Source organism: Lichenostomus cassidix, chromosome 8 (genome assembly GCF_008360975.1).
Source record: "Lichenostomus cassidix isolate B80296 chromosome 8, HeHo_3.0, whole genome shotgun sequence".
Classification (NCBI taxonomy): Eukaryota; Metazoa; Chordata; class Aves; order Passeriformes; family Meliphagidae; genus Lichenostomus; species Lichenostomus cassidix.
Genome location: NC_139489.1, coordinates 21,081,447 through 21,100,200, shown reverse-complemented (window position 1 = coordinate 21,100,200; position 18,754 = coordinate 21,081,447). Strand labels below are relative to the sequence as shown.

Here is an 18,754-nt window from a genome sequence, read left to right as displayed (position 1 = left end):
GCAGAGCATTGACACCACTGACATCACACAGGGGTGATCCTGCCCCTCTGCTCTGCCCTGGGGAGGCACATCTGGAGTGCTGTGTCCAGTTCTGGGCTCCTCAGCACATTCGGGACACAGAGCTCTTGGAGTAGGTCCAGCAGAGGGTGACAGAGGTGACTGGGGTACTGGAGCATCTCCCTTACGAGGAAAGGCTGAGGGAACTGGGCCTGTTTGGCCTTGATAAGAGATGACTGAGAGGGAACCTCATCACTGTCTGTCAGTGTCTGCAGGGAGGGTCAGAGCAGGCACCAGGCTCTGCTCCATGGGGCCAGGCAACAGGACAAGAGGCAACTGGCAGGAACTGATGCACAGGACGTTCCACCTGAACGTGAGGAAGGACTTCTTCAGTGTCCTGGTGACTGTGTAAAGGAGCAGGTTGCCCAGAGAGGGTGTGGAGTCTCCTTCACTGGAGAGATTCCAGAGCTGTCTGGCTGCAATCCTGTGCAATGTGCTCTGGGATGACCCTGCTTGGGCAGGAGGTGAGACCAGATGATGTGCTGTGCTCCCTTCCAACCTGACCCATTCTGTGAGTCTGTGACTGTGAGTATATGTTGGCAGCGTGTTTTTCCAGAGGTAGCTGTGAACCTAGACAAGGGTCCATGTTTCTGATATTTAAATTATGAAAACCTACTGTAATTAGTAGAAAGTGTTATGAAATAAAAAACCCCAGGTTTTATTCTTCAGACATGATAATTACTGGAATTATTCCTGGAATTCGATTATTTCTTTTTAACCTTGATTAACATTCTATTTAGAATAAGCTGCACTGAAATGTTTTACCTACCTTACTCCCCTAGTTTTTTGGATTACACAAGCACTAATGGGGAAGTTAAATTTGAGAGGTGATGGAATTACTCAGCTACTTACAAGGCTGTTTGACATAGCAATTGCAAGGTTTTACATCTTTTATTTGAATTAGAGTTTATATGCAATCTGACAATGCATAAAAAGTGAGAACATGGGCATTTATCTAAATATGTTTAATAATACCCTTGTGCACTGTAAATACATCGTATGGCCATGCTTTTAGTTAAAGTGACCATGGCAAATTCCTCAATCCTATACTCTATTCCTCACATAAAAAGGTATCTATCATTTTCATCTCACTACAAAATCCATGATCCTTGATCATTGTTTTATTCTGCAAGCATAGTTCATACATGTTGACTGGATGTTTCAATAAATAATGTGAGCATATTAATTATCTACAAGAACAGTGTCAATTCTGGAGCGTGTAGCTGCTAACATTTCATCTTGGTTTCCTATTTGTTTCTTTGATTTTTCTTAGTATTTAATTGATTCTTGCATTTTCTTTTAGTAAGAAACTTAGTGAAATTTGTTTGCAGCAAGTCAATTGTTTTTAATATGGAAAATATTTTCTTAATGGAACAGAAATCTTATTATGAAAATGCAGACTCTTTCTTTGTGGTTTTGGCTAAGACATTTTATTTCAATAAAGCAAACTTCACAGTTATTTTTTGAATGCAGGGTTATTCCTGGTCATATTTTTAATTGCAGGGTTTCTAGTAGATGATTTATGTAGGCTGCTATGTTTTGTTCCTCCGTTTAGAATGGTAATGTAAGAACAGACACTTCAAGGAAGTCGCTAGCCAAGAATAAGATAAGGGTATTATCATTTAGGACTTGTATTATGTGATAAAATTCTTATCCATTCCAGAAAGACTTAGTTGTCTCTTAAAGAAGCAATTGTGTATGGGAACGGGTCTGTTTCTGGTGGTATTTGGGGACTCTCTGAGATACAAGCAAATATAAAAAAACTTTTTTGTTATGTTTATATGAAGACCAAGAGCTGTTGCAGAGTGCTGTCCTGTTCTTTGGCATTCTCAGTGGCCACTTCATAGGCTTGGTCACCAGAGGAGGAAGGCAGGGAACTGTGTCAGGCCAACCAGGAGAACGGGACGGGAATCAGGTTAATAACTTAAACTAGTTCTACTGGACCAAGAAAATGGAGAAACACACCCTAAGAGAGAGAGATGATGACTATGGGGACTGTTAGACAGCAAGACAGCCAAACTACTGATTCAGAAAGAGGTGCTCTTTGTGTTCTGAGAGTTTACCTGAGCATCTACTGAGAGATGCATCGCCAGTACTGTCTGTGTTTGGCTCTCACCAAGAGCCAAGTGTGCTGCAGTGCAGGAGGAGCTCTGCTGTACAGCCAGGGAGCATTGTGACTCCTGTGCAGCTGCACAGCAGACTTAACTGCTCATTGCCCAGAGATACCTCTGGAAAACTTTCAATTTACACTGCATTTGGTATGGGAATTGCCCAAGAAATAACACTGAGGCACCACTGTGTATGCACAGGCACAGGATTTAGCTTCAAGGTCTTAATAAGGCTCTGTATCCATAGATATAGCATACAGGAATTTTCCTTCCTCCAGTGGCTGCAGAAATAACCTACTGTCACCATCCCACCTACCAGCAGGGAAGCCTCTGCATGTTCACACTTCAGATCCTCCTCCTGCTCTGCCTGCCTATTTTGACTTCTCTAAGGCAGTGGTATCAAGGTGATAACTGATGTTTCCAGTCAAGCGACAACCCTGAGGATTTCAGCCCTCCCTAAACACCAATTCTGGCAATTGGCCCCTGCCGCTCTGACACAGCAGCCAAGCTTGAGCAAACCTGAGCCCACATGCCTTCTGTCTCCCTTACTCTGGAGAGAAACCCAAGGGAACCTCTCTGCACACCTCCTCATGTTTTGACTGATTTCATTCCTATACCTGCTGATATTTTTACCAGCTTAATGGATTCTTTATATAAGCTTAATGGAAGCTCCAGTCCTTATACAATATTGCAGTAGAAATCAGACATTAAGGAGATATTGCTATTGGGGCTATACATAGCCTTTCTGTTCTGCTTGTCATTTTAAAAGATATTTGCTCTTAAAGGCTTTTATTTTGACTTAAACAGGGATCAGTGTGGCAAAACTCTCCTTTTCCTTCTAAATGAGAGCTAAGAAAGCTTTTTCATTGCTCTGTTTCTGGGGAGTCCTGGTACTTTATTTCAGTCCACAACTGACTACACAAGGGCACAGCACAGAATGAGGGATAGCTTTCACCAGTGTATCTGTTGGCAGTTTGAGTGTGTGGCTTTTTATGCTGTAATAAAACATATCTTACATATCTTGCCTCAAGACAGGTAACGTTAAAGGTTGGGAACAATACAGATTTTTGACAGATCATTCCATTTTTTTAAGTTTCATACAGAAAACTATATTGGAAATTTTACATGGGTAGATTCTCTGGCTATTATTTATCTGTATTTGGTTCAAAGATTGTCTGTCATGGGTAAGTGAGAATGTTGGTATTTAGCAAGATTATGATGACAATAACACCGGTACTGTGGTATCCGGTGACTTTGTCTATGCTTTGGGAATGCAAACACCTTGGATAGATTTCTGCTCTGTTGTATCCATTTTTATTAGATGCTGTCATCACAAAATACCGTACTGCTGCGGCTTGTTCAGACATCAGAGTCACAGGAACTTTGCAGCTTCACCTCTGCCTTCAGTGTGTTAATCAAATTTGTAGCTTTGAGACCCTATTATAAACATACCAGCCCACTTTTGCAAGAAACTTTTAAATATCTCTTGTGTGTTTTTGTTGCCCTTTAGTGGATATGGCAAATTAAATCCAAAGGCACTGAGAATGAATACAACAATTTAAATCTAAAGGCCCTGAAGAGCTGCTAGCTAGTGCTGAGGGTACAAAGCTCACACCGTTGGTACTCAACATCAAGAAGTGTCCTGGGGTGCAATAAGGAACTGCAGGCCATGTTTGGGGGTGGCAGATACTCAATCATTTGAAATGAAAGGTGTTTACTGACAGAGAAGGAGGAGAAAAAAGTCACAGTTCTGCTACATTCCTGGTTTCTATGTAATTTCTGCATACTTAGAGAGAACAGAATCACAGAATCAACTCAGTTGGAAAAGACCTTTGAGATCAGGGAGTCCAACCCCCGACCCCATGCCAGCTTGTCAACCAGACCATGGCACTGAGTGCCACATCCAGTCTTTCCTTAAACACCCCCAGGGTTGTTGACTCCACTGCCTCCCTGGGTAGCTCTTTCCAATGCCTAGTCACCCATGCCATGAGGAACTTCTTCCTAATGTCCAACCTAAATGCTACATTGGATCTATCTGGGTGATATTAAAGATGGCTCAAAATAAGGAGAAAAAAAAATAATCTGCAACTACAGCAATTACAAAGGGCTTGAAACAGTGCTGAAAAGGTGGCATTTCCAGAAGATGCAGTGATTTAGGAGTTCTCTTTTTAAAGCATTTTATTGAGCATCAGCTGCAATCTAGTTTCTTCAATGGAAATATGTTAGTATAAACCATAATTATTTTCTTTGTCAGACAAATTTATTTGGGTTTTACTGAAATGTATTTGTTTGGAATGTCACTGTTCAGTTATATTTGGACAATAGGAAATATTTGGACAACACCTTTGAATGGAAAACTTGTTAATTTGAATGTGGTTATTAATGGATACCTCATATATTACAAATATAATGGTAGAATTTATTTTTCAGACAAACATGGAAAGATTGAAAAAATCAACCCCTTTCATGCTAAATCTACTTAATAATAGTTTTTTTGTTATTATTCTTACAGCCCCTCAAGCCAATCAGGCTTGGATTCTGTCTGATGTGCATTTGTTTGTATTTAAGACATTAACCTGTCTAAGAAGTGAATATGATAAAGGATCATATTTCAAAACTATGAATGTATTCCAGCTTTGTGAATCAAAGACCTTCTGACAGAGCTTTTACTTGTCAAAATAAAATATGTATTTTAACATTTCTATCTGCATACTCTGATGTATATCCTCTTCCAACCCATATTTAAAATGTCAATTGCCTAACCCAAATTGAGAACATCCGTATATGAAGAGACTTTGTCTACGTGTTTGGAATTACATAATTTTTACTTCAAAAATGCATAAGTTAAAGTGAGGACTTTACAGTTTCACTTTAGTGTTGATATTAAAAATAACAAGTATTTCTTAAATACTTCATTAATTCTTTTAATTTAATTGTAGCAAACTACTGCTCTGTCAAAAGTTCATGTTTTTTTAATCAGCATTGCACTCTCCTGTGTAAGGTTCTGTATGAACACATTGTACAGATAAATTTAACAGGGTGATCACAGAGATCCACACAGCTATGTCATGAGGCATTGGTTTCCAAAGACAGTATGAAACAGTATTATGACTGCAAATTGTCTCAGTTCCAGAAGATTGTTTTAACCAAAAGGCTGTAATTGTCTTGAATTAGCGTATTTCAGACTCTCAGGAGTCTCTTCCAACTACAGACCTTGGAGGAGATTTGTCCTTTCTATTCTGGTGTCTCTTTCTTCGGAAGCCCAAAGACACAAACATAGTGAACCAAGCAGAGAATCATAGGAGAAAACTCGGAGCATTTTCAGTTAAATACCAATGGCATGTTAGTATTCATTTCAGCCAGCTAACAAATCTCACTGATTTGGCAGAAAGTATAGTATAGGCAAAATTTGGGAAAACAGCACTGTGCAGTACCCTTTTAGATAAAAGAAAAATTCATAAAATCCTAAAACACCTTGCTGGCACTTGAATAGAGGTCACATTATTTCTTCTCTGTATAAAACTCATCTTTTTACCAACCTGAGTGTGTATTTCTTGTTTGTCAAAATAAATGACAGCAGCTGGGTCAGCTCTCTGCAACATGACAAAGCACAAAGGGAGAGCGATCCAGCTGCTCAGAAGGCTGGCAGCAGTGCTAGTCGTGCCCTGCACAGGGCACTGGAGTTCAGGGTGCATCCATGGGCTCCCATCCTCTCCCTAGCCGCGCTGCTGCACAGCGCCTCGGAGGGCGGTGCTGGCGGAACGCACGCTGCCAGTGCTCCAAAGAATATTATTTGTCAGGATAACATGTTTTGTTTGTTTGCCAAAGAATATATTTGATCAAAGATCTCAGGGCTTATCTGTCTCAATATTTTTGTCATTGATTATACAATGTCTGTATTTTCTAGGTCACTTACATATTATGCTTATATATGAGCATGTCAAAGAAATGTATTCACTAATGTATGTTTAATGCGAATGCATCTGAACTATTGTTCAAACAATGAAAATTTCTTACTGTTGAATATGTTCCACTCAACTCCTTTTGAAAATTAACATCTTTTTATATATATTATCCACAATCCCGAATACTATCAGCAGATATAATTGGTTTAAAAAACCGTAACATTTACAGTTGAGCCTTATACTCTGATGCATGTTTTTCACTAATTAACCCATTTTAGTTGTTTTGTATCCCAAGACGCTCTGTATTCATCATTTATATGCTCTATTTAACTCTTTTCAGGCAGAAGACAATATGAATATATACAAGCAAGCTCCTGCATATGTTACCCTAGTGAATTGCTCATTCTTTGATGAATGTGCTAGCTGGAAAGTGATTATTGTAGCTGAATAGAAAATTCTTGTTCTCTTGTTTAAAAAAAAAAAAAAAGGCATTTTTTCCAGGACATCGTGTTCCTAAATGAGACAGACTGACTCTATATGAAATAAAAAATACATATACCAAAATTCTCATTTTTTTATAAAAAGAGGTTTTCAAAATTGTCATAGGGCTAATATATAATATCACTGGAATACTGTAACTGTATACTGTAGCACTCCTAAATAACAGACTCTGCACAAACATTGATGTTGCTTCTCTATTGTCTCCACAGAATCCCTGAATGTATTTACATATTTGGAAACCTGTTTTACCAAAAAATTTGAATTCGAAATGTGTGATTCCTATCCCAACAAACTGACATGGTAAGTAGATGCTATTTCTTTTGCATAATTCAGTAATTTTAAATGGAATTTTTTAAATTGGAATTATCTGGATGTTTTAAATGAAATAGGGTGTTCCTATAGGAATTTTTCTTTTTACACCTGGAAAGCAAAATGCCACTGACCTTAAGAACTGTAATGCAGTGCTAACTATCTCTGGCAACCAGTGTTTGTCCCAGTTCTTCCTCGAGTGAACAACATTTTTAATGCTCAGGAACTTTGAATGCCTTGTTGTGGTGTACACGTCTTTAAAACAGATTTGAAAATCTCAGCTTGCCTATGGAATAACACAGTTTCACCTTGGATGAAACACGTTATTGAGTGAGTATAATGTAATCTCCAAATCTTCAGCTTTTTTTTTTACTGAGGTGGTTATCTGTGGTTGTTCTTTTGGACATGGGTTACTTGTGACTCGACAGACAAACTGAGATCTCTCAGTACTTAATGACTAAAAGTCAATTAAGGCAGAAAAGGGGCAAAGGAAGAATTAATGGTGCTTATGGAAACCACATATTGTATGCTGTAATGTTTTGAAAAATATACATAGAAAATGTAAAGCCATGCAAGAGTAAACTCCATTCAGTAATGCGTCACAAATATCTGTACCATCCCCTCGCAGTACACAACATGTGCTGGCTGCTTTTTGTTTTGTTCAGTAACATGAGATGCTGCAGTTCCCCGGTGGTTGTTAGCCTGATGGACATTTCCTGAGGTCACTAATATTTCATTTAGAGAAAATAGATATGGAAGATGATTGTTTTGAGTATGGAGAACTTTTAAATAGAGGAGAATTAAATCAAGTCAAATGAATATTCAAGTTTGGTTTGTGATTTTCTTTTTTTTTTTTTTTACTGTAGACTGGTTTAGACTGTACAGGAAACTATGCTCACTCCTCTTTTCTTGTATTGTATGAGGTGAAAATATTTTTGTTATATAGTTTATTGCATTGAAAATGTGAGTTATAATTAGATTCTTGTTTCTATCAAAGCCTATACTAAAGCTCCTGTGAGAAACAACTAGACAGATTTACTTCACCAAAAGGGCAGCACAAGCAATGTAGTAAAATATTATTTGATGCCTATAAGCAGGTGGGTGAGACTCTTAAACCACCCTTACTCAAACAGAAATTAAAATGATTCCCAAATCAAGCACAGACAGGAGACTTCAAAAGAAAAATTTGAGACTGGATAGAAAAGGGAGTGAGAAAAATTTCTGTTTTGAGCAACTGATTACCTTGTAGGATTCTACTCCACATTGTGTGAATGCACTGGTACCCAATTTAACTTGGAGCACAAGTCTTTCATTTGATACTAAACTCTTTATGTGCATGAATTACATATTCTGAGGCAGCATCATGCAGTTAAAGTCTTTTTAATATATTGTTTTACAATTTTGCATTAATTTTTGACATTTAGTAAGATATTAGGTCATTAATGTTATGTCTGCTTATTTTAAGGGAAATTTCTCTCTCTAATATAGCCAGTAATATCAGATTAATCTGCAGTTTGAACTTTGTTGTACAAACTCTGTAATAACGGTAGTTCTTTGGGAGTATTCAGCTTCAAATTAGAAATAGGTCATTTATTCAAGAAATCACAAAGTAGGAGAAATTCTTTCCTGCTTTGGCATTTTTCCCTTTTTCCTTTTATGCGTTTCATATTACCAATGTGCATTTTTTTCTAGCACTCATTTTTTACCAGTATGTTAGAATGGGTTCATCTTGCTTAGATTTGTAACATACTCATGTTTTATAATAATTGACAGTTCAGGGCAGCACTGTCCCTTGAGTTTTGCATTTTATTTTCTATTGAAATGTTTACTGCTGTGTTCTGATAATCTCTGCCTGTGAAAACAGAACAACAAAAAACAAACAAAAAAACCAAAGTGAGTTGACATCCTCATCTTAGAAACATTGCAAGGAGACCAAAGATCAGAAGGACAGACACTGGAGGAATAGTTATTCAGAAGTGATTTGTGAGCAAATGTAAGAGCTGCCTTCTTTCCTGGTTAATATTAGCCATTAAATGTGTGAAAGTCAAGTCTTCCATTTGCCTGGGGGAGCTCAAAGGGATTCATAAAGGGTACCATAATTCCTAAAGGAGATCCATCATACAGATCAGTAGCTTGGGTGAATTTTGACTATTTAAAGTTCAGCACAGCATTTCAGACTGGATGACCCCAAAAAGGGAGTTACCACCTTAGCATTTATCAGTATTCAAGTTTAAAACTTTGTGCTTTGTGCAAAGGTAATTATACATTGCCCTTTGTTATACAGCTTGCATATTTTTTGTTGCATTTCAACCGATCCAAAAGGGGAAATATATTGGACATGGGCAGATCAAATTATTTTGCCTGGGGAAGCTTCTTCGCAGTTTGATTTTTGAGAGTTGCAATTAGCTAGGTACAGTGAATACAATGGTAGTGGGAAACAGATGAAAAGGACTGACTGTTCCTCACTGTTCCATAAGATTTCCCTCCTTGATCTCACTGTGTAAGAGAGATTTGAGCCTTATGTAAAAGTGGCTCTTATGCAAGATCTTTGACATTTCTGTGTACACTGCAAGCCACTGGAGAAGGCTGCAGGTATCCTTCTGCTTTTTCATTTTTTTAGCCAAAATATTTAGAGCCTAGCAACTGAATTCCAAAGAAGCAGCAACTGCTGAGAGCATCCTTATTTCACACAGAGCATTCAGCATCTTTAAGAACTGATGCTTTCCTAGATGGATTTGGCATTGTCAGCTCACTTTCACTGTTATTTTCTGACTGTTTCATCTACATTTTTCCTCTAGTTGTCATTGGTGTCAAAAGAGAAATAAGACAACTGACTCAAAGGTCAGAGACTTCATTTCAGATTTGATGAGTCAGTGACAATAGAGCTCAGAGAAGTAGCCCTTGGCAAGTTTAAAAGTAGTGACAGCTTTGACGGTGAAATTGTTACGGGCAGCTGTGAAGGCGGCTTCACTCCTCATAGGAAGATAAATAATGAACTAATACTGCTGTTGATGATACATGCAAAAGATTTATGTAGGGACAAGTTTGGTGCTTAGTTTTCACAACCTGAAAAGTGATGAAGGTTTGAATATTCCAGCTGCTCCTGTGGTGCTCACCAGCAGCTGGTAGGAGGCAGATCTGCTAGGATTGAATCTCACCCCTTTTATGATATGAAAAGATAGAGCCTATCCCAAACATATCCCTTCTTTTGCCCAAATATATTTTTAGTTCTAGATCCTGTTCAATTTAGATAAGCTGCTACTTATATGGCAGCAATAATGTAATCTTTTTTTCTCTGAAGTGAGAAAAAAACCAGAGTAATAGTGAAATGTAAACCTATGTTAATAAATGAAGACATTTAAATGATGAAACCACTTTTATTTGCGCTTCTTCTCCAACTGAAGGTACATTTTAAAATGAAAGTAATGAGCCAGATTGTCATGCATGTTTTCCTATGTTATGGGTCCTCAGCTGGCAAAACTATGTGCACTGCTCCACATCCTGGAAAAAATAGAGGAAGAATCAACATAAAAACACATTTCTTACAGGGGAAACCACTGACTCTGTGACCTCTGTGTTTTGGTGAGCAACAGAATTTCACTAAGAATGTCTACATCAAGTTTCTTTCCTGTTGACTCAAATGTAGGGTCTAAACCAGAGAAGGAATCTTTGATAATATTAATAAAACCTTCCTGCTTTATGCTTTGATGCTTGCCTAGAGTAGGAAGCTGGTCACAGAAAAAGTAGGTCACTGAAATAATTACTGTACTGAAAATAATATAGCCTGACAGTTCTGGGGTTGAGCTACTGTATGTCCATTGGGCTGCAGCAGGTTTGGAATATGTGTATTAACATAAAGATGTGAGTCTCCAGTATTTAACATTAACAGGATACTTGTGTCTAATCTTCTCTACGAGGTGCTTTCTTGTCAGCTAGATGACATCTATTTTCATTTTCAAAGCTACTTGCCAACTACTTTAAAAAAAAAGAGAGATCATCTATAATTGATCTTGCATGTACTATATTTTTATTTTACCAAACTGTGTATATGTATTTCCATTCTGATGATATTTGCTCCTGTTGTCCAGATTTGTCCAGTGATTTAGCACTTACATCCTCTAATTTTTGCACAAACTTTTTAAATTGGTTATTTCTTGTAGAAACATTGCTATTCACGTATATACCAGATGTTTACATTGAATAGAGAGGAAAAAAAAATTAAAACAAAGGTGAGGGAAAGCTGAAAACGGGATCCAAAGGACAGCTGAAGGTCAGGCTGGACAGTCTTTATGTTGCATTAATTTTCAACATTATCTTGCCTTATCTTACATACATGGTGTATCATAGGAGAAATATTTGACTGTGGGGGATATGTTTTCCTGCATTTGTGATCAATTTGTGACACACAATTTGTATGTCAAATATGTGCCATAATAATAAAAAAAATTTGTAGCTCAAAGGAATGTTACTAGTAAACATACTCCTTTCAAAAGCCTTCCAGTAAAGATCCATAAATCAACAGGAGAAAAAGGGTCCACAGAAGATAGGAATGAGCTCCAAACCATAGGTTTTACTGAGGACAATATTAGGAAAATAAAATATGATTGTAGTCTTAGAGACAATAATACTGCTTTTTATGTTTCACAACTCTATTTTTAGACAGCCAAAAGCTCTAGTGTGTTAAAAAGCAATTCCTCATGAATTATACATTTGTTCCTTTTCATTTGGCTGCAGTGACTTTGTCATATGAGTCCTGAAGTTACTGAAGATGTATGTATGGTATGCTGAGATTTTCTGTTGGCAGGATGCACAGTTGTCTCTTCATGCTTTCTGACTTGTTTTGTGTATTTATATGTTAACTAGATTATACACTTCCTTTGTGACAGTGATTTTTTTTGGTTTTTTGGCTCTTTTTAAAAATCTGTATTTTCAGATGGATTTAGTTCATTCCTTCTGCCTAGGCTTTTTAATTTTTTTTTTTTAATTAAGGGTTTAGGAAGGTAGGAATCACATTTTAAAATTTTCCCTTTAATTTTTTAGGACTGGTAGAACTAAAGTGTTCTTCAGTTCACTTCCTGGCTGCCCTTGAACCTTAGAGAAAAGAGAGACCATTCAGTTTGCTGTCAGTGTTGGGCTAAACCTGTTGATCAGATCATGTTGTAAAATATTTTAGGCAACCATCTTAGCTCCCAGATTCATGAAAAAGAATACAGCCTGCTTGTGCCTGTTGCGAAGAATATATTTCCCACTCAGTGTTTTATTCTTGAGATTGTGTTACCAAAGCTGCAGCTCCTTGTCATGGTATGAAGATGTGCACTGCAACCTCAGCTGCTCACCAGAGCCAGTGCTTTTTCGTGCCAGCCACAGCCCCCCTTCCCCAAACTGTCCTGCATGCTGAGGAGATGCTTGGCATATTAAAAAACAAAGGCAGAGGCAAGTAACCTCCAAAGCTGCTGATCTATTTCTCATTATGGTGTATTTAACTGGTGGCATAATTTGCTTCAGAGGAATAGCTTTGCAGTAACATAATCTAAAGTGGGCTTTATTTGTGTTTTACCAGGGACGATTTGTGTCACACTTGTCAGTAATTTAGTTTCTCTGTCTTCTCTATCTGCCCTATTTCGCTAAAATATTCGGAAGGTAAATAGATTGTCTTCTGTGAAGCATTCAGAGCCCTTCTCATGGAATTCAGATAAGAATCTATCAGAGATCAATGAATTATGTGACACTTTCTGTCATTGAGAGGACAAATGAACATACTTGTTTCTCATTTTCCATAAGAACATTGACTTTAATCTTGAAGGAAAGGCACTATCTCACCCCAAGTTCCTCCCCTGACCTCAGCTTCCTTTTTTTCTTAGCTATTTCCATCATTTCAGATGCCAAAGATTCCTTTTCACAGTCTTTCACAGTCTTTCACAGTGCTTCACAGTCACTTGTCAGCTGTAACCCTGAGAGCTTTGCCTCTGCCTTTCTCGGCCCTGGAAAAGCTACAGATTAGAAATAGAATCGGTTCTCTTACTTTCCTAATTCAGTTCATTCTCACTGTTTCTGCTTTAATAAGTCAAAAGAGGTGAAGTTCCTCTGGGATGGGAATTGTCTGGTTTGGTTGTTTGGGTGTGGTTTTTGGGTTTTTGTTGATTTTTTAAAATTGGATTGTGGGTTCTGTTGCTTTCTTTTTGTTGGTTTGGTGGTGTAACATAAGTTTAAATCATGTGAGCTTGTGTACAATGAGTAATATTCAACAAAATGAGTGAATACAAGTTAATAGTCTCAAGGATGGAGAAATTCTACCCATGTTACAGTAGTTCTGGTTTTCTTCTGTCAAAATATCTGTTTCTGATTTATTACAACTGTAGACACTCAGGAGCTGTAAATTACTACATTTTGTCACATTTTTCTTAGCTTCCCTCTTCTTCAATTCAGTGTCTATTTAAAGTAACTAGGGGTTTTTTTCTGAGCTATACTTTTGTTTGGTCTCATATTTGCCCTATTGCTAAAATCTGGAGTACAATTGCTTTGGATCTTGCATGAACTTTAGAAAGAAAATGAACTGGAGAGCAGCTGTTTCCCTGCTGCTTGGATGTGAACAGCAGGGCTGAGTGGGCGGATACAGGTTACCCTCCCACTGCAGGATGGGGAACTCGTGTGTGTGTTTGTGTTGGGCACAGAACAGCAGAGGCTGTATCCTCTTCCTGGCCCTAAGCACCTGGGGCGCTGCACCCCAGCTTGAGCCTGAGATGCCAAATCAAGTGTAATCTTGCCAAGTACAGCTTACACTTGGGTGTGAACCACTACAGGGTGTACCCCAGAGTCTGTGGGAAGGGGAGAAGGACTTTCCCCCTTCCACCAGCCCCAGGGATCCCTAAGGACCACTCAAATTACTGCTACTTTTCATAGAAAAAACTTTATAGATTTTATACAACAGGAGACAAAATGTAAAAGGACAAATGACTCAAGGAGATGAGTAGTAGTTCTTGCAGATTCTTCATTTACTGAACACTTTAAAATTATATCTAACATTAGGAAACCATGACCTTCATCTGTCTTTATTTTCTTTATAATAAACTGAGGATAATTTTAATATGTGTTCAGTTACTCATAGCAGTTTTAAAATGACAGAAGTTCTGTAATTAAAGAAGCAATATCAGGGCAAACTATAATGATATTTTAGAACGTACTTGTGGCAACCCCCTGGTAGGCTACAGCTTCTCTAAATATAGAAACTAACTTAAGAAGTTTCCATGCTCTGTGTCAATGACATTATTGCTCTGAAGATTTCATAAAAATAAATCACAGTTTTACCTCTTTCAAATCATATGTCTTGTGTTTATACTACATAGTTCAAATTTTGACCTCATGTTTAGACTTTTAACATGTTATCCTTTTTTTCATTTTTTCAGAGATTATTATGCATTAGAATTTCCCCTAAACTGAAATTCTGAGTGAGGATTGTTTTAAACATGTACCAGAACTCAATTTTTATTTGATACACTATGAGTCTCCTTTTTTGTATGGCCTAAAATAAGGGGAAAGGAAAACATGTACGAAAATTAGCTAAATATGCCTTTATCTTACATTGGGAAACTGACCTTCAAAGCCTCCTAACCTATGACAGGGTTGTGATAATGTAAAAGTAAAGTATTTTCTTTCTCTTGTACTTAATTTTGAAATACTAAAGTGTTCAACTCAAAAAGCTGATAAAAAAAAGTTCAGTCAGTGTTTTTTATTTTATCTGTAGTTTGGATGGGTTAGAAATGAAAGATAGATGGTATGCTGCATATGTCTTACAAGGAGGAGATGTGCCATACCAGTCTGTGCTGGCAAGTTTGAATTCCTCTTGGCAGCAGGGTAAGGAAGGCAGTAAATCCACCTTACACAGGTGAAGTTGAAGGAAATGCCAGTCAAGCCTCCAGGTATTCAACCCAGAATTGTTTGCGTGGTGCAAACTGAGTTGCTCTTAACCCTGCAATATGCTGGGACTGTGCAAAAAATGCCTCTCTGTTCTGACAGTCAAAAATCCAAAACGCAAAAACCAACTTGAAGTTTGATTTTCAAAGTAACTCAGAAAGTTTCAGACATTATCTGGAAAACTCTTCGAAAGTTTTCATAACTAAAGGTGGGTTGGCTTTTTAGGGGGAGGGCTTTTTTGGTGGATTGTTTGTTTTGTTTCGTTTTCTTTTTTTAAAGGGGAAAAAAGTTGACATTGTTTAAAAGCAAAGCCATTAGGAAATGGGTCAGTTATTTGGGTAGCATCACTTATGTGATGTCCCAGGTGCATTGAGGAGGTATTTTTTCTCATGGACTTTCTGGAAAAAGAAATGCAAAAGTCGCTGAAGAAGATAAAGCTTTTTTTTTATTGCAAAGAAAGAAGAGAAATTAGGAGCGTGATTCACAAAAGAGTCTGAATATAGATTTCTAAGGCCATAATAAATATAAAGCTGCAGGATTCATTGACCAAGATACAAGGACATGGTTCCCTCTCATTTTGTAAACATGTTATCTGTAATGCCAGAAGGATTATTAGCTGAAAGTCAATGTTCTTTCCTTGACCAAAGATTGGATTAATGGTTGTTCTGGAATGATGAGTGCTTTGCTTTCTGGCACATACTGAGAAGAGCAAAATTTGCTAACATTTAAATGAAATTGAGCTGCAGAAATGCAATATTTAGAACAGACAGGTTAGATGGATGTTTGCTACAGCATTTGTTGTTCTGTCCATCTGCTTGAAAATAATCAGCCACATTAAATTTACAGCAGACATGTCTACTCTCATTCCTTGCTGACTTGCTGGCAATGTGGAAAAAGTTAATAGAAGTATGGGTAGCATCTTAAAATTATTTGCTCATCTACTATGTACCTTACGGAAAATCATGAAAATGGAGGGCATAGGAATAAACTAAGTCAATAAGAGACTACATATAAATTGCATAAGTTACATAAAGTTATATTGATACTGCAGAAAAGACTCAGATTTAGTCCTCATTGTTTTAAGCAGTGAAATATGACAACACTTGAAATAATGAATTCTCTATACAGAACTATATTATTTTACCTTATTAATAAAAAAGAAAGAAAAAAAAAACAAACACAAACCCAAAAAACCAAGCCAAAGAGCAAGAGAGGAATATTTGATTAAGACTTCTCAACAAAGAGAGAATGGGGATTAACATAGGGTATCTCAAATTTTTGGTGATGGCCAGTGGTGGAATTGCTGCAAGGTTCAGCAGTGTGGCTAGACAGAGTGGAAAAGCTGATTTCCCTCTGGTTGGAGGAGTGAGCAGTGCAGAGGGAGCTGCTGCTGCTGGAAATGCAGCAGGCAGGCACAGGCAGCCCCCCAGCCCTGCACCAGCTCCCTGCCTCTGGCTGGGCTGTCCCGGGAACTGCAGGTGCTTCTCCCCCTCCTGTGGGCTGTGTGCAGGGAGAGCTGCAAAATACTGCAGCAAGGCTCATACTTTCTGGTGTCCTGCAGTTTTCTTTGCAGCAACACCTCTTGAACACACATGATGATGATTGTGATGGCATCAACAACAGGGTGCTGGGACATTTTGACTTGTAAGATTACATAAGACTCCAAATATTGTGCCATGCAAATGAGGAGAGCGATGGGGACTGGAAATAGGGGATTATCATTCTGGAAGATTTTTAAATGTTTCTTAGGTTTTTAAAAAATCCCTTACTTCTGAAATCCATGAATGGATTGTAGATGCACTGGCTCTTAAACAGTTTTAAATAATATTAAGAATATAAATGAGCGACTCTGAGATGAAAAGAGGACGAAAAGCCAAATATTTATTTCCGCTTTCTTTCATCGCTTTCCTGGAAGGCATTACATCAGCTTTTCTTCCCTGCTCTCTGACTAACACCTCTGCTGGCAGAAGTCAGCCTGCGCTTGCAGGGCCCAGGAGAAGGGTGGCTCCAGCAGTGGCACTGGGGCTCCACTGTGACCCAGCTGCACACGCTGCCAGCTGCTGTGTGACCATTCCAGGGCGCATCCCTGTGTCCCCAGGAGCCAGGGGCATCACGGTGCTGTTCCATGGCATCAGTCCCTCTGCCCGTGTGGAGCTGCTGGGCACCTGTGCTGGGCACAACGGGGAGGGGCAGCTTCCTCCAAAGAGCCTCCCAGTACGGCTTGTGTACTCCACTACTGTTAGTTCTGTAAAATCAATCAGAAAGAAGAGTCAGGGTGAGAACTGTTGAGAGACAATGTGATGCTTTTTGGAGGGAAGGAAGAATTTAAGAACAGTTAAAAGTGATTGTTAAGCAAAGTAAAGTGGGAAGCAGCCTGATAGTACATGGGAGATTGTTTATTGCAGCTTACTAATTCAAGTTGATATTTAAATATCTGTGAAGTATTGAAGGGGTTAAAAAAATTATAATGGACAGAGCAGTGAAGCCTGTACAATTGCATCAAAACCCTGTTACACCAACAAGAAGCTGCTCTCAAATGCCAAGCCTGCAAGTAGCCTAATTTGAAATGCTGGTTAGAAGCCATGGGGCTGAGGTTTGCATGTCGACTGTCTGGGTGTCAGTGATTTCCTCTCATTCTGTGCTGTGATAGTAGCTAATAAATGGATTATTTTCGTAGCAATCCTTAACTTCAGTTATTGGGATGCTGGAGGCAGATGATTCTAGGAGGAAGAATGTCAGCCCCAGAATTTGTTTCCCTGTTGGTTTGTCAAAGCTATTCTTTTGACCTTCAAGGTGCAGAACAGGGTTCATCTATTCACTCAAGCTTTTGCCTGAGGAGAGGAGACTGAGGGAAATCAAGCCTGTTCTTGGATCACAGTCTATTTGGCTTGACGTTGTCAGTAAGTGTTATATATCACTGTAAATGTTTGCTTAGCCTGTTGGTGAAGCACACTTTATAAGATGAAGGATATATAAAAGCAGCATGGATATGTGTAAAGAGGGAGACAGTTAAATGGCACTAGGGCAGAACAAAGAAAGGAAAGAAATTAAATGCATTGGGGTGGATTACAGTAAAATACATCTGCACTGAGGTGGACATTGGCAATTATTTTCTATGATTTTTGGAGACTAAAATGCGTCTACTAAAATGGATGACTCCAGATTTTCATTAAATTGTGTTTTACATCTGTATGAAAATACGTATTTTGATTTAAAATATAACACTGAAAGTTGTGTGGTAGCAGTGATATTTACAGAAGGTTGATCTGCTCACCCTTAGTATGTAGACTGCTTAAAAAGAAAATCTGAGCATGGAAATAAGGAAAACCCTAGAGCCAAGGGCCAGTGGGTCTCTGTTATTCCAGGCTGTTCGTGTTGTGCTCCTGCTGCTCAAAGGTAGTGGAGCTTCTGAAACCTTTGTGTGGCAATGCTCACTCCAGCTTCCCTGCACAGAAGTGCTCCCACAGAAGTGCTCCCTCTGCATTACCTGTAGGACTATTGAGAGCCCAGGATTTCTTGGTTAAGGAACTGTTGTCAATGTTATGCCGGCTAAAAAGAGGTCTGCCCCATGGGCATTTACTTGTATGGATGGATATTCATAATTTAAACGTTTTAAGTAAGTAGCTTTTACAGATGTGGTAGGTGCTAGTGTTTATAATTCTCAAATTATCTTCAAATTTCAAGATTTCGAGCTGTCTGGAACGTCTTGCCTGAAAACCTTGTGCCAACAAAAGATGGAGTTGAAATCAAAACCAGAAGTTTTGTCTGGTAAAAGTAGTAATTAATTTTTGTAGATGGAGAATTTTCTTTTAATTCTGACTTTTGTTCTGTTTCTGCTTGGAAGTTAAATAGTAAAAGGCTAGATCAAAATTAATCCAAAATTTCCTGGGGAAAAAAATTTTAAAATACTCCCATTTTTGGGCAGGAGAAGCAATTGCATTTTCTGGTGAACTTCTCCTACAA

At 38.3% G+C, this 18,754-nt stretch overlaps 1 long non-coding RNA gene across 1 annotated transcript in view; it reads left to right on the top strand.

Moving 5' to 3' along the window:
• The window catches only part of LOC146434033 (uncharacterized), a 203,911-nt gene that overhangs the window by 130,583 nt on the left and 54,574 nt on the right, over window positions 1-18,754 (top strand). The window contains exon 3 of the long non-coding RNA XR_014853809.1: window positions 6,781-6,871. This is a non-coding gene — a long non-coding RNA (uncharacterized LOC146434033). The remainder of the gene's footprint in view (window positions 1-6,780; window positions 6,872-18,754) is intronic.